The sequence below is a fragment of the Rhineura floridana genome, chromosome 9 (assembly GCF_030035675.1).
Source record: "Rhineura floridana isolate rRhiFlo1 chromosome 9, rRhiFlo1.hap2, whole genome shotgun sequence".
In the NCBI taxonomy this organism is placed as follows: Eukaryota; Metazoa; Chordata; class Lepidosauria; order Squamata; family Rhineuridae; genus Rhineura; species Rhineura floridana.
Genome location: NC_084488.1, coordinates 90706042 through 90730266, shown reverse-complemented (window position 1 = coordinate 90730266; position 24225 = coordinate 90706042). Strand labels below are relative to the sequence as shown.

General features: G+C 42.3%; 1 protein-coding gene across 6 annotated transcripts in view; it reads right to left on the bottom strand.

The window, feature by feature from the left end:
* Positions 1 to 24225, bottom strand: part of ELOVL6 (ELOVL fatty acid elongase 6) — a 120435-nt gene that overhangs the window by 44898 nt on the left and 51312 nt on the right. The window contains exon 1 of one of the 6 annotated variants that reach the window (XM_061585399.1): positions 1252 to 1274. The exons of the other annotated variants lie outside the window; for them this stretch is intronic. The gene's annotated coding sequence lies outside the window, so the exon portion shown is untranslated. Of the gene's footprint in view, positions 1 to 1251; positions 1275 to 24225 lie in introns of those variants that run through there. 6 annotated transcript variants of the gene reach the window in all.

Here is a 24225-nt window from a genome sequence, read left to right as displayed (position 1 = left end):
CTGTGGGCCAGATCTGGTCCATAGGCTACAGGTTCCTCACCTATGATCTAAAGCTGTGGTTCCCAAACTTTTCCCCCCCAGTCTGCTTGAAAATTGCACATCCATAACATTAAATATTCATAGTGATTTTAATTATATTTGTACTGATTCTTTTTTTCTTATAGATTGTATTTTATTTTATTAATAATAAAATACCATGTAAGAAATAACAGCCAAAAAAGCACGATTAAAATCAATGAATATTTAATGCAACGGATGTGCTATCTCCTGTCTTCAATCACAAATCCATAGACATGCCAACGGCCACCTGAATACATCTCATGGACCACTGGTAGTCCACAGACCATTGTTTGGGAACTCCTGATCTAAAGCAACTTGACTCGTTCTAAGGCAACTCAGTCCAGAGCCCATTATTTTCAACTAAGGGCAGCAAATGGTGATAGGTGAGAGCACTGCCCTTATGGTGACAACATTGGTAACACTGGACTGTAGTACTTGGATACATATCTAGTGCATATCCTAGTTTGTTAAAAATTACTTTTGTTATCAAAGTTGAAAGAAGGTTGATGCACATGGCTGCTCCTGGTACTCTCAAGCTCATTATGAAAAGATTGTCTGAAAGTGCTTGCCCTGAGGCAAAGTTGCAATGTACTTCACAAAGAAGCATGGCGTAAATGGCATCTGTGAATTATCCAGATGAGTTGTTTAGCTGAGCACTGAGATCCCTAACTATATACATCATTATGCCCAAATGGGTTACAGAGGATAAAGTAAATGGCCCAGAAGGTGTGTTCAGTTCAAACAGATAGATCTGATATTTGCTTTTGTTTTATTTTGATAATGTCTCAGCTTTTCCCATGGGAATTGGTTAGGTCTATGGAAGTTAATTCAGGACTTGGGTGTTAACTAGAGGCTAGAAGACTTGGAGACTGTCTGTGCAACCTCTCCAGACTGATGTTCCCAGCTGTTCTCAGTATGAAGTATCATAAAAAAAAAGTATATTCTGGTAAGATATGGCATTCTACAGTTTGGCAGTCTCTAAGGTAAAGGTAAAGGTGTCCCCACACTTGTAGTGCGAGTTGTTTCCGACTCTTAGGGTGATGTCTGGCGACATTTACTAGGCAGACCGTATATATGGGGTGGGATTGCCAGTTCCTTCCCCGGCCTTTCTTTACCCCCCAGCATACGCCGGGTACTCATTTTACCGACCACGGATGGATGGAAGGCTGAGTGGACCTCGACCCCTTTTACCAGAGATTCGACTTTCTCCTTCCGTTGGAATCGAACTCCGGCCATGAGCAGAGCTTCAGCTGTGTTACTGCCGCTTACCACTCTGCGCCACGGAAACAAAAGTCTGTAGAATGAAAAATAAAAAAACCCCCCTACTTTATCTTCTTTAGTTCAGGTCATTTTAGGTCATGACTGCAAATACATTCACATTGCTTTACATATACAGCTCACATCAGCTCCAAATATACAATCCAAACCTGTATGTTTGTGTATTTATAAGCATAAATACACTAGCATAAATAGATTATTTATTTATTTATTTTTAAAACTTATATACCGCCCGACTAGCAATAGGCGGTGAACATAGATACAATAAAATACAATATAATACAAAAACATCAGTCTAAAATCAAATTTCACAATCTAAAAACAGCAAAGGCTAAAATCAAATTACAAACATTACAATCATTAACAAAAAATTAAAATGCCTCGGAGTAGAGAAAGGTTTTAACCTGGCGCCAAAAGGATGATAGTGTCGGCGCCAGGCGAACCTCCTCGGGGAGACTATTCCATAGTTCGGGGGCCACCACTGAGAAGGCCCTTGATCTTGTCACTGCCCTCCGGGCCTCCCTATGAGTCGGGACCCGGAGGAGGGCCTTCGTAGCAGACCGTAGTGTACGAGCCGGTTCATAGCGGGAGAGGCGTTCCGACAGATATCGAGGTCCCACGCCGTATAAGGCTTTATAGGTTAATACCAACACTTTGAATTTGGCCCGGAAGCGTATTGGAAGCCAGTGCAAGCGGGCCAAAACAGGTGTTATATGGTCAGACCGCTTCGTTCTTGTTAGCAGTCTGGCCGCTGCATTTTGCACCAGCTGTAGCTTCCGAACCATCTTCAGAGGTAGCCCTACGTAGAGCGCATTACAGTAATCCAAACGTGAGGTTACCAGAGCATGTACTACTGATGTAAGATCCTCCTTACTCAGGTAGGGATGTAGTTGGGCTACCAATCGAAGTTGGTAGAACGCATTCCGTGCCACCGAGGCTACATGAGCCTCAAGTGACAGGGAAGAGTCTAGAACGACTCCCAGACTACGAACCTGTTCCTTTAGGGGGAGTGTAACCCCATCCAGGACAGGATATGTATCCACCATCTGATTGGAAAAACCATCCACCAACAGCATCTCAGTCTTATCAGGATTGAGTCTCAGTTTGTTAGTTCTCATCCAGTCCATTGTCGCGTCCAGGCAACGGTTCAGCACATTGACCGCCTCACCTGAGGAAGATGAAAAGGAGAAGTAGAGCTGCGTGTCATCAGCGTACTGGTGACAACGCACTCCAAATCTCCTGATGACTGCACCCAACGGCTTCATATAGATGTTAAAAAGCATGGGAGACAAAACCGAACCCTGCGGGACCCCACATTGGAGTACCCACGGTGTCGAGCAATGTTCCCCAAGCACTATCTTCTGGAGACGGCCTGCCAAGTAGGAGCGGAACCACTGCCACGCAGTGCCTCCAACTCCCAACTCCGCAAGCCTCTCCAGAAGGATACCATGGTCGATGGTATCAAAAGCCACTGAGAGATCAAGGAGAATCAACAGAGTTACACTCCCTCTGTCTCTCTGCCGACATAGATCATCAAACAGGCCGACCAAGGCCGTCTCAGTGCCGAAACCGGGCCTGAAACCTGATTGAAATGGATCTAGATAATCGGTTTCATCCAATAGCGCCTGGAGCTGGTCAGCAACCACTCGTTCCAAGATCTTGCCGAGATATGGAACATTTGCCACTGGTCTGTAGCTGCTGAAATCCTCTGGGTCCAGGGAAGGCTTTTTCAGGAGTGGTCTCACTGCTGCCTCCTTCAGACAGCCAGGGACCACTCCCTCTCGCAAGGAGGCATTTTATCACTTCCCTGGCCCAGCCAACTGTTCCCTCCTTGCCAGTTTTTATTAGCCAAGAGGGGCAAGGATCTAGTACCGAAGTGGTTGCACGTACCTGTCCAAGCACCTTGTCCACGTCTTCGAACTGAACCGACTGAAACTCATCCAACAAAACATGATAAGACTGTGCACCAGACACCTCACTAGGGTTAACTGCTATAAAATGAGAGTCTAGGTCCTGATGAATGCGTAAGATCTTATGCTGGAAGTGCTCAGCAAACTCATTGCAGCGGGCCACTGAAGTATCTACAGTGTCCTGAAGGCCTAGATGGAGTAGCCCTCGGACAACTCTAAAAAGCTCCGCTGGGCGGGAGAGAGATGCCTTAATAGTGGCAGTGAAATATTGTTTTATCGCCGCCCTCACCGCTCCTATATACCGCTTGGTGAAAGCACAAACCAGCGTATAGTTGCATTCATCAGGAGTTCGTCTCCATCTCCGCTCAAGCCGCCTCCTATCTTGCTTCATCGCCCTCAACTCTGGAGTATACCAAGGAGCTGAATGAGCTCTGCAAAGGAGAGGGCGCGCAGGAGCAATCGTGTCGACAGCCCGGGCCATCTCGGCATTCCACAGATTAACCAGGGCTTCAACAGGAGCACCAGTCCTATCAGCCGGAAAATCCCCCAGAGCCCTTTGAAAACCTTCAGGATTCATTAGTCTCCGGGGGCGGACCAATTTAATAGGTCCCCCACCCTTGCGGAGGGAAAAGGTCGCTGAAAGTCTAAACTTCAGCAAGCAGTGATCTGTCCATGACAAAGGGAGAGATGTAAAACTCCCCACATCCAGATCACTATCCCCATGTCCAGTAACAAAAATAAGGTCGAGTGTATGCCCCGATACATTATAAGCATAAATATATCATAAATAGAGATGAGGTGGAAAATGTGTAAGTAACAGTCCAAACCTAGGGGGTTGCTGCAGAAAGACAGAAACGTGGATAATTCTCATAATTAGTTGACAACCCCAGAGGCAACTTCGAAGGAGCTTTTCTCATTATTGTATCAGTGCTTTCTTCCCACATTTGCTGTGGCAGCACTGTGTTGTGCTAAGGCCAGTTACATAGCTGTGAGGTGTCCTGACTTATGTTCCTACTAGTATTTCATTATCTCTTCATTACCACTTAGGCCAGTTCTAGGCTTTTGTGAAACCTGGCCAAGAAACCTATGGTGGTTCCACTTCCTCCCGAGAGACTCACCTCTTCCTCTCGTGTGTCCACATGGGGCTGGCTGCTACAGAGGTGATTCACAATTTCAGAAATACATATTTGGGAGAGGGTTCTAGCTCAGTGGTAGAGCATCTGCTTTGCATACAAAAGGTGTCAGGTTCAACCCCAGCATCTCCAGGTATGTCTGGGAGAGAACCCTGGAAAGCTGCTGCCACTCAGTGTAGATCAGTGGTTCCCAAACTTTTCCCCCCATGGACCACTCAAAAATTGCCAAGGGTCTTGGGCAGACCACTTAACGATTTTTCCATCTGGTGTAGCAATTGTAATGTGCTGTGCTAGATGCCATATGATTTTAATTGCATTTTCATTGCTTACTTTATTTCTTATATATTGTAATTTATCATCTTACAATTTGAATTCCAAAAGAAGCAATAAAAACCAATATGTATATTTAATGTGATGTCTGTAAGTATGAGGAGGAGCAACAGTGGTGGCAGCAGTTCCAATCATCTGTCTGTCCACCCACCTTCTTGCCAATGTGGCCAATCCCCATTGCCCACCAAGTTTCCTCGTCTCAACAGGGCATCCAGAAATGATACTAAATGATGATGTAACAGCATGGAAGACACAGCTGACAAGCTGGAGAAGTGCTGCTACCATAGGAAAACAATTAAACAATCTTATTGTAGAAAAGAAAGAAGGGGGAGGCCTGCTGCTTTCCAGGTAAAGCTCTCAGCTCTACCAAAAAATCCATAATTTCCCACCACCTCTGAAGATGCATTGCCTTTACAGCACCCCCTCAAGACCACTTGAAGTTCCATGAAAAAGTTCACATTGGAACATTTGGCCAAGCTCTAATTTATATATCTTTGTCTCAAAGAATGTCATATTACAGACAGGGCAAGCTTTGGGGACTCAAAATGCTTGAGCAAGGCAAATAGCAAATGATGCATTTCTGATTCAGTTCTGCCTAAAACATGTGGCAAGTATAATGGTGCTAGCCAAGCAACATTAAGGGATATCTCTAAAATATTGAGTTTCCTCCTAGGGGAGACAGATGTTAATTGCGTTCCTTGGAAATCACACTGACTCAGGTCCTATTACCTGCATAGCCAAATGCCAGGGATGTGTTAGTGTCTGGGTTTAAAACAGATACTATTTCGTTTTCCTCTGCATCAGCCTGCAGAAGGGGCCAATGCTGCTCAGGGATTACCCCTGTTGTATGCATTCATGTATCTTTTGAGACTGAGAGGATGTAAAGTTTGTACTGATATAGCTACTTCAGTCAAGATGTCCCAATGGTTTTATTTTCAGACTAGATATCTTCCATCAGATCTGATTCACATATTAGACAGAGGATGCATTCAGATTACATGGTAAACTATAAACCATGGCTTTGCATGAATGAGAAGCATGCTGGTGCACATTGATGAATCACTCCTGCTGCATTCCTCCACTAGCATGAGCAGAAGCAGCAAATAATGAGTCTTGGCTCATCACAGCAACCAAATCAGTGCTTGTGGCTTGTTTCTTTCCAAACAAAGCACAATCCGAAGCCACAGTTTGTTCTTGGCTTCCTGACCCTGGGTTGTTTGGAGAGGCACAAACCTCAAGTGCTGCTTCAGATGCCACAGTAAGCCAAGGCTTGTGGTGGAGAACAGTGGGAATGATTTGCAACATGCATTAGCCCACAGGTTATTTATGGTAAGGCATGATTAATGGTTTACCACAGGGATAGTCAATATGTTGTTGGACTACAGTTCTCCAAACCACTTTGGCCAGTGGTCAGGGATGATGGGAGTTGGAGTTCAACACCTTGAGGAGACCATATGTGCTACCCCTGGCTTACTGTGTCAACCAAATACACAGAGTGATTTACACAGTGATACGTTTATCATGGATTTATCATCTGCACTAGCATATATATTTCATTTGAAAAACTGCAGGTGATGGAAAATCTCTTGACCTGAGTTTCTTGTTTTAATTGCCGCTGGGGGACACTTAAGCAGCATTTAGTCCATCTGTAACTATGCCATTTCTCAGCCTATCCGAATTAAATTTGCACTCTCAGTGATCAACCACTCTGCAGCTGGCAAAAGGGAGAGAGAAGATAGTCATGCCCATTACTCTACATTAGTCTTTGCCAACCTGGTGCCCTCCAGATAGGTTGGAACACAGTCCCATGAGCACCAGCCAGTACAAAACACAGACTGGCATGTATAAACCTTGTTCCCATGCCACAAAGTATTGATCTACTATACTTTCTCATGCACTCATTATTGACTGCTCCCTTATTATCTCTCTTGCTCTCTCTTAAAGTAAACTGTAGGGGCAGACCTCATCTATTTTTTAAAGTAAATGTAAATGTACTGCCTTCGATTCCGACTTATGGCGACCCCATGAATATGGTTTTCATGAGGATGAGAGGCAGTGACTGGCCCAAGGTCACCCAGTGAGCTTCATGGCTATGTGGGGATTTGAACCCTGGTGTCCCAGGTCATAGTCCAACACCTTAACCATTACACCAGGAGCTGCTCCTTATTACAAGAGTTAAGCACAATGAGTAGTTAATTTTGTATGGGCCACCCTGGTGTTGTTATTCAATCACAGTGCTTCTGAGAGCAAAATTTTCCAGGAAGTTTTTAAAAATGTTTTAGCTAGTGACATTCACTGGAAAGAATGTTGGCAGCCAGGAAAGCTAGCCTCCATTACCACCCTCCATAGATAGAATGACTGAGTGGTCTTGGAATAATCTATGACTCAGTATCTGCTTCCTACCTGTCACATTTCCGACTCAGTTCTGCTTAAAGCATGCAAGAAGTATTGGCAAACCTAGATTCATGTTGGGCAGCTTCAGATGTTACAATGAACTGGCGCAAGGGGAAGTGCAAGCAATTTGCTGTTTCTATTTTTGTGCTCTCAGTCTAATGACAAAGGAAGAACTTGCATGGCTACTCTAGGGAGAGATAAGTAACCTCTAGAAATGCATTCGGTCCATGGATTTTACTATGTGGGAAACATAAAAGCTCTCATTTCAAATGTTCCACAGAAAACATGAAAAAAGAAAGTAAATGTCATTTGTGCTTTCTCTCTTCCTTCATCTACATAGCATTTGAAGATGCCCTTTGTCACAGACTGCAGTAAGGATGATGAAATGAGGGCTCTTAGCATACTGCAGGTGCTAATATATGGGACAATAGCATGCAAGGTTTAGCTTTGTTATCTGCACACACATTCGATTGTTTCATTAATTGACTGCATTAAAAGCAATCAGAACCTTGCACTCTATATTTAGAACATATGTTCAGCACAATGTTAAATCAGTCTTGTTTATTTCATAATCTACTTTTTTAATTGATCTTTGCTAAAAAAAATTACCTAATGAAGACAGAATTTATTTTGCAGGACAAAAAACTCAGCTGCCTCTGCTACTGACAGATGCACTTAAATGTAATTAGTTTCATGACTATTAATGAAATAAATCATTTGAGCTTCTGCCACTTCTGTAAATGAGAAGGACTGAACAGTGGCTTCGTAATGGGATCTAGTTCCATTTACTTTTGGTTCATTAGTTCAAATCTGTCCACTGACTACAGTGACCATGGGTCACTTTTGCCTGAAGGATATATAAGCTGTGCAATTCAGATATTCCTGTCAGCAGCCCAAGCATCATGATTTTGATCAAATCAATGTCCTCTTCTCTTAAGATGCAATGTCAAGTCCCTTGCATACTTTATTATTTCACTGAACATTCTTGCTGTAACAGCTGAAACAGAATGTATGCTATTAGAATAGCTGGTAAATACTTTCTTTACTTATCATGCATTTAATTTACAACTTGCCTTTCTTGCATCATGATGGTACTCAAGGCAGTGTACCCTGAGATCCCAAGTGATCTCCCATTCCTGCACTGCAACTGATGAGAGCCAAACCTGCTAAGCTTCAGCAAGATGGCTGTGCCAGGAGCCTTCAGACCATGCACAATTTACTTAATCACAGCAATTTACAGGAAGTAAATTTAAAGCAATATACAGTAAAACAGTATTTTCAATATCACCTCCATCTCTTCTAGTCTTTTCTACCATGCATGGAGTATCACACACACGCAAACATACACCAAGCAACAGTCTTTCTAAGGCAGTTTATTTTACAACAAATAAACATTTGTTGTTACTCAAGGTCTGAACGTATTTTTTTTCCTAGGCAGATATCCCATTGCAGGGATACTGTATTTGCCAACGCACACGCCCACCCACAAAACTGTGTGCCTAGGAAAATACTATTCATGTTTGCACTTTTGCAATATAGGTCACAATTACTAGTCATGCAGCCCATACCTGTGCATGTTTATTCAGAAGTAAACCCTACTAGGTTCAAATGGAGTTTCTTCCAAAGTAAGAGTGCAAAGAACTGCAGACTTAATAACTGAGATAGCCAAGAGGTGCTGTGAGGTTGCACAGAATTGGGTTTTTCATATATCCTTACCATTATTAATAACTTGGATAAATGTGTGAGCAATTACTCAGAATGATAAGATAGGAGACTTATTCAGCACCTCTATTCAGCACTAGTTAGGCTTCATCTTGAGTACTGAGTCCAGTTCTGGACACTGCACTTTAAGAAGGATGCAGACAAACTGGAACACATTCGCAGGAGGGCAATAAGGGGAATAGAAACAAAGCCCTATGAGGAGAGACTGAAGGAACTGGACATGTTTAGCCTTGAGAAGAGCAGACTGAGGGGGAGATACAACAGCACTCTTCAAATACTCGAAAGGTTGTCACACAGAGGAGGGCCAGGATCTCTTCTCAATAGTCCCAGAGTGCAGGACATGGAATAATGATTCACTAGAAAAGACAATAATGCTGGGAAAAACAGAAGGAAGTAGAAAAAGAGGAAGGCCAAACAAGAGATGGATTGATTCCATAAAGGAAGCCACAGACCTGAACTTACAAGATCTGACCAGGATGGTTCGCGACAGATGCTATTGGAGGTTGCTGATTCATAGGGTCGCCATAAGTAATAATCGACTTGAAGGCACATAACAACAACAAGTTAGAGGAAGCCAGATTTCAGCTGAACATCAGGAAAAACCTACTAACTGTTAGAGCAGTATAACAATGGAACCAATGACCTAGGGAGATTGTGGGTTCTCCAACACTGGCAGCACAGGAGGCAGCTGGACAGCCACCTGTTGGGTATGCTTTAAGCAGGATTCCTGCATTGAGCGGTGAGTTGGATTCGATGGCCTTATAGGCCCCTTCCAACTCTACTACTCTATGATTCTATAAACTAAATGTTGAAACAGAAGACTTGGATTATATAATTAATTCCCATCAGTAAATAGCTACTATAACGAGTAATACTAACCTGCAAATCCTAACTAATTATAGGCACCTAGATGAAAGAGTTGTATTGAATTTATGTTCGCAAGTAAAATCAGCAGTAAAGTCCAGGAAACATGTTTGTTTATTTATTTATTATTTGATTTATATCCCCCCCCCTTACTCCCAGCAGGAGCCCAGGGCGGCAAACAAAAACACTAACAACACTTTAAAACATCATAAAAAATAGACATTAAAATACATTAAAACAACTTTAAAAACATTTTTATAACGCTTTGAAGAGATATTTTAAAAAGGTTAAAAAACATAATGTTAAAAAAAGGTTTAAAAACATATTAAAAAGCAATTCCAACACAGAAGCAGACTGGGATACGGTCTCAATTTAAAAGGCTTGTTGAATTACACAATGTATGCATTCCTCAAAACCTACTGTTTCTTATTAAGCTTAATAAAGAATTAGACACTATACTCAGGTAAAATATATCCCTATTATATTTGGCTAAATTAATTAAACAGAATTTTGAAGAGGTGTGTTATTCCCACCTACTGTAGAGTCACAGCCACAAAACTTGAACATGACTGCATCTGCACATTTTGCATTCCAAGTTGCACCTCAGATTCACTTTTCACATGCAGACTGCAGTTGAAAATATTAGCACATTCTCTGGGTGCTTCTATACCTTTATAAGTGTATCCACAGAACGTCAATGTGACAAAAAGTGACAACACAAGGATGCGGAACTGCCTTCTGCATTTTGTGTTTCTACTGTATTCACACACACATATAAACAGGAATTTATGCGAGTAACATGTAGAAGCTGGACACATATCCAAAGCACATCTCCTGCACGTGATTTCTCATCCACTACAGTGGGTGTACAGGGCACTCGGACATTTACCAGTGCATCTGGCCTGCAGTCAATCACATAAACAGAATAGCATTATCTCTTTTCCATTTGGGTGGTGGTACTGGTTTTTCCCAGCTCACCCTTTGTGGCCTTTTATATCACCTATGGAAGATCCCACTCTGTGTCAATCTCTGTGTGTATGCACCCCATAACAACAGCCTTCCTGAGACAGTTTGTTGCACAATAAATACAAATGTGTTGTTGGTCAAAGTTCGAATCCTTCTAATTCAAAGCAGACATCCCATTGCAGGCATACTGTGCATACCAACACTCAACCTGCCAACCTTTGTACCTAGGAAAATGCTATTAATCATTTGTATGAACTTGTTCAAACTAAAGCTACGAAACCATCCTGGTTGTAAGTAATCCATTTTTTAAACTCCATGTGCAAACATGCCCTGAGGGACAACAGAAAATATAAAACCAGTTTATGTCAACTTGCATTACCTCAGACAGCTGTCATTTAAGTACAGCCATGCCTGAGGTAGCTGCCCTGTCTAATATTAATTTGACTATATTACCTGATATTTCTCACAGGCCTTGGAGCCTTCTCACAAGTTATGGCAGATGAACACATCTGGATAATTCCTAGAACATGAATAGTCAAGGCGGTGCCCTCCAGATGTTGTTGGCCTCCAACTCCCTGGCTACTGACCATTCTGGGTGGGACTCCCAACATGTGGAGGGCACCACACTGGCTACCCCCGTCCTAGAACAATCCAAGACCTCCTTCCTCTTCCTATTTTCCTCTTCGCATATGAGAAATGTAAACTGTTATTCGGAGGAACATAGGAAGCTGCCTTATACCAAGTCAGACCATGGTCTGTCTAGCTCAGAGCTGTCTGCACGGACTGGCAGCAGCTCTCCAGGGTTTTAGATGGGGACATTCCCAGCCCTACCTGGAGATGTGGGGTATTCAACCTGGAACCTTCTGCATGCAAAGCAGATGCTCTACCACAGAGCTACATCCCTTCCCCTATGATGAAAATCTGTGGACGTTTTAGCTTTTTATGCCTACAGTTTTCTTCTAAAAGTTTAGAAGGAAGCACAATAGAAGCCAGCACTCAAGAGCACCTTCCAATAACATTCCTGAAATAACTGTGGTGAGAGAATAATGAGTCTTCTCTCGACTATAGCTTCTCTAATACAAGGTAAGCAGCTTAACAAGGCTTAGAGCATCTCTCCTTACCAAACTCCATACTTTCCTCCTGTTACAAGCTAGCACAAACTATTCTTCCCAAGACAATATAATTAAATACACAAGCTTTCAGTTGTTTTTATGATGATGTAAGCAGTTTTTGATGATGATGTAAGCAGTTCCCAGGTCCTTTCTTTGTTGCGAGATTCTGGGGGCGAGTTGTGTTTGGGTCCTGGGTGAGAGCCAGGATGGATGGATGGAGTCCTGGGTGAGAGCCAGGAGCCTGAGAGGGTGTGTATGTTAAAAGTAGAAGGAATTGATATGCATTTTATTTATTAGTAATCTGTATTGGTGCAACACTTGTATATGTAATATTGTGTATTTTTGTAACATTTGTTGTTTGTTTATTTTGTATTATTTTGTATTTTGTAGTATTATAGGATGATTACTTCTGCATATTTTTGTCATTTCTATGGTTGTAAACCACCTTGAGTGCAGTGATGTAGAAAGGCGGTATACAAATTAAAAATGAAATGAAAAATGACATTTTCCCTGGGGAAGAAGAGCATGCGTCTGCTCTGCCCCTTCATATAATAGTAAATCATGCCACCAATCATTCATTACTGGTGTGCTGCTCCTATCCAGAGAGAGAGAGAGAGAGAGAGAGAGAGAGATTTCTTTCCAAGAAGCCGCAAAGGATGTTGGTGGTTTCGATGCTGGCAGCATTTTTACAAGTGTTTTGTATTTTGCCTGCCTTTTGATGAATAATCATCAAGCACAGATGCTACATCCAACTTCCTGAAGATTGGCACTATGTCAGGACAAGGTGATTGGCACCACTGTTACACAAGATCAGATTGCAGTGGAGAAGCACCGCCTCTACTGACAGCATGAGGTCACTTTGCTGAGCAGAGCAATCTGAATGTGAGTGAGCTAGAAAGGAGACTGGGATAGAGCAACACTTTGACATCTTTCTGCACGAAGGGCTCCCTGGGCATTGTCAGACAGAAAAATGTTGCCAGCTTAGCCAGCTATTGCCTGCTAATTATGTATCTGGACTAGTTAAGCTCATGAACTGGGTATCTGTTGGTTTTGAAGACTTTATTTTTGTGTGTGCATGCACACCCACACCCACAAAAGAAACATATTCCTATGAACCAGAAGCCAGAGTTTAGCCATTGTGGCTATGTATATTTTAGTGACTATGCCTCTACAAGGCCCAGAACACAATGTAATGCTGCAGATCTTCCTTAGCTGGCTGGAATGAATGATCAGATACTTGAAAAGAGGGGCATGTTGGCAGATAGTGGAGCGACGTAGTTGGCTGAGAGGAAGTTGGAACAGCAAGAGTTGTTCTGGAGAGCTTGTAAATAAATATTTCATACTGCTATTGTAAAGAATTCTCTTTGCTTTTGAATTCCACACCCAAATTGCCAACATACTACAACCTGATTCATCTGAGCAGCTTGGTAGAGATCCAAAACATACAGATAATGAGAGATTTGGATAACTAGGAGTGTTATTTGTTTTAAATCATGTCCAGTCTTTCTACCTACAGTGTTCCATGCCTTAGTTCATTCCCACAGGGCTAATGCTTACCTCTAGGAATTACTGTAGTTTTTACCAGTAATGAGAGCCAGTGTGGTGTAGCGGTTAAGGTGTTGGACTACAACATGGGAGACCAGGGTTCAAATCCCCACATAGCCATGAAGCTCACTGGGTGACCTTGTGCCAGTCATTGCCTCTCAGTCTCATGAAAACCCTATTCATAGGGTTGCCATAAGTCGGAATCGACTTGAAGGCAATACATATATATATATAACCAATAATAGGAAGCATCTTGGGGATCATGAATAAAGATAAAATATATAGTTGAGGGGAAAAAGTGAGATTTATTTTGGCTCATCAGGTCACCAAAATAAGTATAAAATTATTTTCTAGAAGCAAAATATGATGCATTGGAAAATGTATTTGGTAATCATGTATATATGTACACAAGCTTATTTTAGCTATGTATCTTTTAATCTGTTCAAACTGTTCACTAGTGTTGCTGTGTAATCAAACTGGGTTCTGTATGTAACTTGTCTAACATTTCTATTTTTTTTAAAGTCACAAACTGGTAGGGAGGAGTGAAATTCATATGTTAACTCAGGGGCCCAATTCATCAGAGGCCCAATTCATGATCCTTTAAATTGCATCCCCATGTGTACAGCTCCAGATGTGCAGAGACCAGTGGGGGGATGGAGAGGAAGGGGGAAGGCTTTGGTGTTCTGTGGGGAGAGCGGGAGCTTTGGTGACAGTAGATGGAGTTGGTGTGCAAAGCGAGCAGGGGTGGCAGCCCCTAGTTAAAAATAATGTTGATGATGATGAATTTTTATCCTACCTTCTACTAAAGTACATATAGAGGCTAACAAAAAATCAACATGATAAAAATAAGCTACAAATACATCCTAAAAACAAAACAAACACACAAAACCAACAGCAGTAAAAAACAAACAGTTTTAAAAGTTTTTAAAGAAGCAGATCACACAGTCAAACACTGGACATCATAAGACTGCACTCCCCTCCCCTCCTTCTTGCTCAAATTCTCCAGCCTTAGCCAGTGTTCACACTGAACCAAAATTTGAAGCTTGGATCTGAGGCTGTATTCATAGGCAAGAGGGAACCTCACCAACATTAACTGTGGATACCATTAGTGCTGATGAAATATGAAACCATAATTATTACCTGTTCCACTAACAGTTACAGTAATTGCTCCACAATTGTGAACATGAAGGAAGCAGTTGCAGTCAAAATGTTTTTGCATAGTTGCTAGATAATCCAATGCCCACGGGGTCCTAAACTAACTAAAACTAGGGTTGTTAATATGTGCAGACTGCAGGCATTATTTGATTCCCCCCCCCAGTACATATTACAGTTTAGCCCGCTGTTTCTTCCTCAGCCATCCTTTTTGGCAATGGCGTAAAAGTGAAACATTGGCCTTTATCGAAAAAGTATCCTTTGACTGTATGTTCATGATACAATTGTTTTAGGGCACGTTGAGCCTACAATCACACACCACTGTTTCTGATCATGGTTCTTATTCATCACATTGTGATATATCAGAGAAGGAAAACTTTTTTTCTGACAAGCACTGCATTTCCCCAGGTAATCTGTGAGGCGCCAACCTCCTCCGGGTGCCTACTCCAAGGGAAGCTCGGAGGGTGGCAACAAGGAAGAGGGCCTTCTCAGTGGTGGCCCCCAAATTATGGAATGATCTCCCTGACGAGGTGTGCCTGGCGCCAACACTGTTACCTTTTCAGCGTCAGGTCAAGACTTTCCTCTTCTCCCAGGCATTTTAGCATGTGTTTTTATTGTTTTTATATTGTTTTGAATTTTAAAATTGTGTTTTAAATTGTTTTTAAAATATGTTTTTAAATTGTATATTTGTTTTAATGTTTTTGATTGCTGTAAACCGCCCAGAGAGCTTCGGCTGTGGTATACAAGTGCAATAAATAAATAATAAATAAATAAATATGCCATTGGTGAACAGAACTAAAGCCACCATTGGGTGGAGTCAGAGCCAAAAGTAGGTGGAGCCAACCCCTTTTCTCTCTCTTCTGCTACTTTCTCTATTTCTTCCTGCCCAATGGGCTGCTGGGAAAGGGACAGCTCACTATATCAATTTCAGTTCTAATTTTTCTAGTCTTAAATTCAGTTCGCTATATTTCCACATCAGCATGTTGTTGTTTTTTTAAAAAGTCTTCATGAAAATTCATCAGCATTTTAGTACATTTTTGTATGCAATTTTGCCTAATAAACACACTTTTGCAAAGCATGTTTTATGAAGCATGCTCTCCCTAATATTTCTATCTCCCCTAATTAATGCATTTTGTATGCTATTTTCACAAATACTGTATATGCATTTTTAATGCACAATTAGTATACACATTTTTACATATTACGTGGCTAGAGAACTGCACTGAAAAAATCAGAGAAGTTTGACTTTCAAAGGATGGCTGTGTTTTGGTTCACATTATGTTTTGGAAAATTCAGATTAGGTAAATTCACGCTTACATGTGAACTGAATATCTCCCCCATCTCCTGCTTGCAGAGGGCTTTTGAGATAAGACCAAGGGCTTCAGAAGGCCTACATTTTATGATAGATGGATCTCTCAACAAGATAGTGATTTGTAGTAATTTCAGCTGTACCAAGCGGGAAATATCAGATTAAAAAAATTGAGAAAAAGAAGCTAATCCATGGAGAAGCCAGTATAACCTAGACTGAGTGTTGGACTTGACTTGGACTAGAGAGACTGTTTCAAATCTCTGCTCAAAGCTGACTCTGGGTCTTGGGGACAGGTATTTTCTGGCAGACTAGCCTACCTCACTGGGTTGCTATGTGGGAAAAAATTGATAAATTCATGCATACTGGAAAATTAAATATATAGCCCCCATCCCAGTATCAACAGAACATCTCTGCACAAAGAGACAACTGGAACAATCCAAGATAGGAATAGTGGAGCCCTTTTCCAAAATTTTTGGAACAGGTGTTAATATGAGGCATGTAACATATGTGCAATGGGCACATATACCGCAGCCCAGATCAAGAGAACAATGGCTGTGAATAGGTCCAAAAATATGTGAAAGACTGGAAGGTGGGGGGTTTCATTGCTGTGTCCTCAACTCTACTGAAAGAACAACTGCCATAGCAAAACCCGAACCCAGGGCTGGCCTGACCTATTAGGCCAAGTGAGGCAGCTGCCTCAGGCAGCAGATGCGGAGAATGAGAATGGCACTGGGGTGTTGGAGGACTAGGCTGGGTGTGCTACATGGCTTGCCCTGCAACTCCTAAGTTAGCCTGCTGCCCTCTGGGGTAGTGGAGAATGCTATCCTGTCACCAGCCTTGAAGTAAGATTCCACTGCCAGTTTGGTTGGCTTTTGTAAGTAGAGTAGGAGAGGCCAGTATCTTGTCCTTTGCCTCAGACAACGAGATGTCTTGGGCCAGCCCTGACTGAACCTCAGATATCTCCATGAAGAGGCATCTAATTTAGTAAGAAGTAGCAAAATTATTCGATTACAGGGAAAAGCAAACATGGAGACCTTTTGCCATGAGCATTTCATTTGGATCACTGCAAGTGTTGTGCAGCCAAGACTATTTTAAAAAACACCCTATGAATCACACATTTCTCAGCTGTGCAGGCTGAAGTGCCAGCAATTTCCATATTTACCAGCTATGCTGCTGACTATCATGAGCCCCTATCTAGCACCATCTACAAACCAAGAGCTCCCAGCCCTTCTCCACCCAGACAGATCCAGGCACGCGATATAGCTCAGTAGTCTACTGCTACTGCTGGGCTCCTGCTGGGAGGAAGGGTGGAATATAAATCAAATAATAAATAAGTAAATAAATAATAGTCTACATGCTTTGCATACAGAAGATCCCTAGCCATGCTATATAGCTCAATAGTAGAGTATATGCTTTGCATGCAGAAGATTCCAGGTTCAACCCCCTGCATCTCCAAGTACAGCTCAGAAAGGCTCCTGCCCGAAACCCTAGAGAATTTCTGCCAGTCAGTGTTAATATTATTGCACTTGATGGGCCAACAGTCTCTGACTTGACATGAAGCAGCTTCTAATGCTCCTGTGAGCAGGTTAGTAGTTGGCAGTCCTAGGAGCTCTTATGGAATCAGAATGTGATATGTCATTTGTGTGTTTCCCTTTCCTCTTTTATTTTTCTTATGATCTGCCATTTTCTCTGACCTTTCTCCCTTTATTTACCTTTTTAACTGAGGTCTAGGGTACAGCCATGGGGAGGCTGCTTTAATTTATTTCCCATGGCATTTGTCCCCATGTGGCAAATTTCTTCAGATTACAGCAGGGGTGGGAACCTCAGACCTGAGGGCCAAATGCTGCCCTCAGGGCCTCTCTACTCAGCCCTTCAGACTCTCTGCAGGCCACACACCCCTTTTCAGCTGCACCCCTCAGCGGCCCTTCTTTGCACTTCCCTCAAGTGTTTTTGCCAGGCTGACATGTGTCCTGCAACTTTGATAGTATGAGTGTGTGTGCCTAGCCTAATGTACAAAGGTAAAAATGTGTTTTCTTTATTCCACCCACCTTTGCCTCTAGCCCACCTACCAGTGGTGCGGGGTCCTGCCCCAGAAGGTAATGTAGCCCTCAGGCTGAAAAGGGTTCTCCACCCCTGGATTACAGAGTGAAAGGGATTCCTGTGAACTAGGTTCAGCAAAATCAAGAGGCCTATACTTGGGGCCACTCTCAGCATTAATATTTTAAAAGCAGTGCATTTCTAAAGGTATCTGTTGTGGTTCTTAATCATTTTTAATTATTACAACAAGATCACCAACACCCTCTTCTTTCTCTGGAACAAAGGTGCCTGCCACATTTGTATCCCATGCTTTCTCCAAGGGCCTTAAGGTGTACATAGAGTTCTCCTCTGCTCTTTATCCTTATAATTAAAGCAGTGAAGGGCCATAGCTCAGTGGCAGAGCACATATTTAGCATCTATAATGGTTCTGAGTATGATCTCCAGGTAGGGTTGGGAAAGTCCTTGGTCCTAGAGAGCTACAGCCAGTTAGTATAGACATTTATAGGATGGATCAATGGTCTGTCTCAAAGCCACTTCTTATGTTCCTATGAAGCAAGTTAGGCTGCAAGAGAAAAGTGACTAGCCCAAGATGGCCTACTGAGCTCCATGGATGAGCAGGGATATGAATCCAACATGCTTTTCTCTACTAATGACAGTATATGTGCCTTTGACATACGTATAAGTACAAAGCTATTCAATGGTTTGTAACAACAATCACTCTCTACCCCAGTGAGCTGGCCTTGAAACACAATGGGGTGGAACTGACAACTGTCCCTGCAAATGACATTCTCTCCTTCATATGTAACAAGTCAGCACCTGAATTGAGATGTTTCTCCACATCACTGGTAACACAAAAACTAAAATGGTACAGTCCCATCGGAGACCTACCACCTCATTTGTGACTATTTGAATCAGCCAGCTTAGTTGCTTTGAAATGTTCAGTGCTGTTCAAAGAACATTTTTGTTAGATTTTATTATGCATCCAAACAGATACAGTGGCTTGCAGAGGGCCAGAGTGGGCAAAATCAAATTCTGGTATAATGTTGCTGTCTTGAATTCCAACAAGTAATGATGCAATAAATAATATCATGCATTGCTACATGGGTTATACAATTCAGCAATGACATTTACTGCTGACTCTGTTATAGTTACAGCAATTATATATACGCAATCTTGATTTAGAATCAGTGTAGATCAGAAACACAAAATATACATTACTGTATAACATTCTGCTAGATTGGGTATGATATTTTCCTCCAATGGGAACAGAGAACGTGTGTGGAGCGATCCCTATACAGTCATGCCTTGGTCAGTACATAAGCATGGGCAGGTGTGTAGGCATTGTGGAAAGGCAATTTGGGGGAATACAAAATCTCTGTAATTCCCACATCCCCATGTAGCTTTCTCCTCCGATTGAGTGGTGCAAGTCCCAGAGTGGAGGAGGACCATATCCAAGGTGGAAGCCACAGACAACAGAAAATCAAAGGATGTTGTCTTTCTGGCTCAATGGGGAGACTTATTAGGAACATAGGAAGGCTTATACTGAGCCAGACCATTGGTCCACTTAGCTCTGTAATGTCTATCCTGACTGGCAATGGCTCTCCAGGGCTTTGGGCAAGGGATCTTTCGCAGCCCTACTTGGACATGCCAAGGATTGAACCTGGAACCTTCTGCATGCAAAGCAGATGTTTTATCACTGAGCTACAGCCCTTCCCTGAGATCCTGTTTTGCAGAAGAAACTATCTTGATGTAGATCCATCACACTACACAATAAGCAATACATTTCTCCTAAGGGATGCCACAAAACACATATTTTAAGTCTCTGGGCCAATCACACAGTTCAAAACTGATGACACAGCACTTTGGATGCTTCTTTAGGATCACACATTTTAAAACTATTTTATTCCCGAAATACTCTAACCTCAAGCAAACACTGCTAAACCAGGAAAAACCAACAAAAAACTGCAACTCAGTTTGGTCAAGCACACTAAAGGTGTTACCTGTTTATGCTTATTTTGGGTGTAGCAATTTTTCACATCAGCTGGTTTCTGATTTAATTCCTTGACTTGAAAATGATTTACATAGTTACCAAATGTTCTATTATGGAGTGGGGCAAATGATAGCATGGTTAGCTGTAGGGAGCATTGCCCCTTTAATCACTATTCCTTATGTGATCAGTATCTGAGCTGAAATACAGGAGAGAAATCCCTTACTGTGGTGTTGCAAGTCCTCTTCCAGCTACCCCCTTCCATCTTAGCCAGCAGGGCATTACAGTACTGAGAGATCTCATCTGACCCTGCTGTGCCACAGTGCACTAATGTAGTTCTTTGATGACCCATTTATAGGAAGCAAAACAAATCAAACAAGACCACCTGAGATGTGATCCTGCCTGTCACACAGAAGGGAAGCTTTAAGACTTTCAAGCCTTAATGTCGTTACATAAATTCAGATTGTAATACAATAAAATATAAGATATAAAAGAAGCAATAGAAATACAATTAAAATCACTGCAAATATGGAATGTGAAGGATGTGCCATCTTCTATCTTCAACCACAAATTCACAGACAAGCTGTGGACCACCTGAATGAAGTTCGTGGGCTACTGGTGATGCAGACCACAGTTTGGGAACCCCTTCACATCTTCACTTCATCAGGGATCCCAAAGAGGGAGACAGAAGAGGCTACATCTCTCACTAAGATTGGCCAGGAGAGTGAGCAACCTGGGATGATCAAGGAAGGAAGGAAGGAAGAAAGGAAGGGCTGCTGTTGTAGTCAAGGCTAATTGATAAAGAATAGGAAGAGATGTAGCTAGCTTTTATGGTCTCAGCAACTGACTTCACCTTCCTACTTGCTGTGCCTTGACAGCAGAGTTTGCTGTGGAGGGAGGAGACAAGCCAAACTGATACGTGGAGAGGGAGAGGGAGAGAGCAAGAGCGCTGAAGTTCAGAGTGGAGAGAGCAAGCCCTGAAAAGTGTACTTCTATGTCTTCTACTATTCTATAATATTCATGAACTGTGTCTTTTCAGAACAGCTGAAATCCCTTTTTTCATTTAATACCGGACCACTATGACCTCTCCCCACAAAAGCACTTTGAGGGTTCCCATGCATGTGAGAAGTGTATGTATGAGTGCAGGACTGCATGTATATGTATGATGTATGTGCATGAGAGAGGGACTAAATGCTGTGTGCCTGTATGTCTGGTGAGTGTGTGCTCTGCCTCCATGGTCAGAGGCAGTATACTTCTGAACACCAGTTGCTGGAAACTGCAGAAGAGGAGAGTGCTGTTGCACTCAGGTTCTGCTTATGGGTTTCCTATAGGCATGTGGTTGGCCACTGCGAGAACACGATGTTGGACTAGGTGGACCACTGGCCTGATCCAGCAGGCTCTTTTTATGTTATGTTCTTACGTTGTATTTGCTGGATGTGTGGTGAATATGTATGTGTGTGCATGCATGATGAGTATATGCATGTAGATGGCCTATGTGTGCCTGTGTATATGTATATGTGTGTGCATAAGCATGTGCATATACATTGGCCATCTCTATGCGTGCATCTCTCGGAGGGGGTGACTGACCATCAATGTGACCCTCAAAAAAGGTTCATAACCCCTGATTTAAGCAAAAATTCTCAGGTTTATGTCACCCAGCTGCTGAATGAATTGCACTGCCTACCTATTAGCTACTGGGCTAAGTTCAAGGTTCTGGTTTTGCTGTTCAAAGCCCTATACAGCTTGGGATCAGGATACCTGAAAGACTGTCTTACACCTTATATACCCAGTCAATCACTGCGATCTGCAGGTGAGGACCTCCTTCAGATACATCAGGAGGTCCATTCCTCACAACATAGGAAGCCAACCTTTAGTGTCGTGGCACCTACTCTTTGGAATTCTCTCCCCTTAAATATTAGACAGGCACCATCTCTGTTATCTTTTTGGTGCCTACTGAAGACCTTCCTCTTTCAACAAGCCTTTTAAGTAGAGACCTTATCCAAGTCTACTTCTGTGTTGGAATTGCTTTTTAATATGTTTTTAAAACTTTTTTTTTTATAAAAAAGATGTTTTGTTTTAATATGTTTCTAAGGATTTTTTGTAATATATTTTAACATCTGTTTTTATGTTTTAGAGTGCTTTTAGTGCCTTTGTCTGCTGCCCTGGGCTCCTACTGGTAGGAAGGGCAGGATATAAATCTAATAAATAAATTTATAGTAATGGTTTGAGTTAAAAAGCAGAGCCATGAAGGCATAGAATTTCCATTTAGAGTGTTCTTCTGTTAAACACTGAAAGCAAAATCTAAAATGCCATGGAAAATGTTCCACAAGCAGTCCAGCTTCTGAAAAGCCATCCCCGCCGCCCTGACCAGGAGATGCTCGGGAGTGATAGTGAGATCTTTTACCACATACAGGCAGCCAGTGGCTTTCAGAGGCTTTCAGTGCAGTCCACACGGGTACCCGCATAGTGACTTCAATACTGGACTACTGTAATGCATTGTATGTGGGGCTTTCCATGCAATTAACCCAGAAACTGCAATTAGTGCAGAATGCTACAGCCAGAATGCTGGTGGGAGTGAGACCCCGTTAGCATACACCACCTCTGTTCAGAGATCTGTACTGATTGCCAATTTGTTACCGGGCCAAGTTCAGGGTGTTACTACTGGTATATAACACCCTTAACAGTTTGGGGCCACTTTATTTGTGGGACCGCCTTACCCAGTGCCAGATTTAGGCATAAGCTAAATAAGCTACAGCTTAGGGCCTCACAATCCGCAGGGGCCTCAAAAAATTTCAGAATTTTTTAGGGGGGCTTTTAAAATTTTATGTGTACTGAATGAATATATATATATATATATATATGGTGTAATTTTTTAGCAAAGGGCCTCCAAGCTTTATATAGCTTACGGCCTCACCAAGTCTAAATCCAGCACTGGCCTCACCCCATATATGCCCACTCAAGCACCGATCTGCAGAACAGGCACTGTTAGAGGTGCTGCATAATAGCTCATTCCGCACTTGCAAGGAATCATTCCTTTAGTGTGGCAGCAACTACACTTTGGAACTCCTGCTTAAAACTTTTTTCTTTAGGCAAGCCTGTCCAGACATAAGCCACATTTACGCTGTACATTTATTCCACTATTATTTCACTTTAAACAGTCATGGTTTCCCCCAAAGAATCCTGGGAAGTATAGTTTGTGAAGGGTGCTGAGAATTACTAGGAGACCCCTATTCTCCTCACACAGCTACAATTTTCTGAGTAGTTTAACAGTCAGTCCTTTTTCCCAGAGAACTCTGGGAATTGCCAGCCTGTAAGGGGACTATGGCTTTCCTAACAACTCTCAGTATCCTTCATAAACTACACTTCCCAGAATTCTTTGGGGGAAACCATGACTGTTTAAAATGAAATGATAGCGGAATAAATGTACAGTGTGAATATGGCCATAGATGTTGATGTGTTTTAATCTTTTTAGTTAGTTGCTGTTTTAATTGGTTTTGAAAATGTTTTAATTACTTTTTAATTGTTTTATTGACCATTTTGAATGTTTTTAGGTAAACCACTTGGAGGGTTTCTTGTTGTTTTTACAATCAAGAGGTATATAAATTTTGTTAAATAAATACCCAATCCACCCCCAAATTTTTGCTTCCTTCATGCTCCCCCAAGCTTATACACCATCTGTTCCATGTAAATCACATCCCCCCAGCCCCCCTCCAGCAGCTCAGGGGAGCACAATTCTGATGGGGAGAGTGATGCATGGGGATTAATCTCCCCTCTCTCTGCACATAGTCCTGGTGTGTGTGTGTGTGTGTGACTATAAATGACCCAAACTACCACCAGTCCAGGCCCCTTTATAACCACTATGGCCACACTCACTCACTGGCATGCAGCCACTGACTGCCCACCTTCTGATGCACATAGACACACCCCTATATGTTGGTAGGGTCCATCACTGGGTGAAAATCACCTCCCTGCTCCAGGCACACACAAAAGTACTCTTGCTCATGCAGGAGGAGGGGATGGATCTTGGCCAATGCAGCTGAATAACGTTCAGCACCCCCTTATGAGACATTCGCTGAGACATTTGCACTGAGCTAACTGCCTTCTGAATAATTCATTCTGTGAGGGCAGCAAAGGCGATATAAGCAAAATACAGGCACAGGTGTCACAGAGCGCAGGGGAAAGGAGAGCTCATTTGTCTAAGTATTCAAAGTTTTAGTCATCCTTGTGGCACAGAGCCAGGTAAATACCAGGAGCAAAAACTTTAAACAACCCGTCAACTATCTGACGGTACCAGGAAGCAAAATGTGTTCTCCTCCTCTTCACAATTCACAGAACAATTTTAATTTTTGCCTTGCAAGTGTTTCAGTTTCTGGATTATACTAATGGGATTGATTCCAACCTTCTGTACCTTACAAATAGGCAGCAT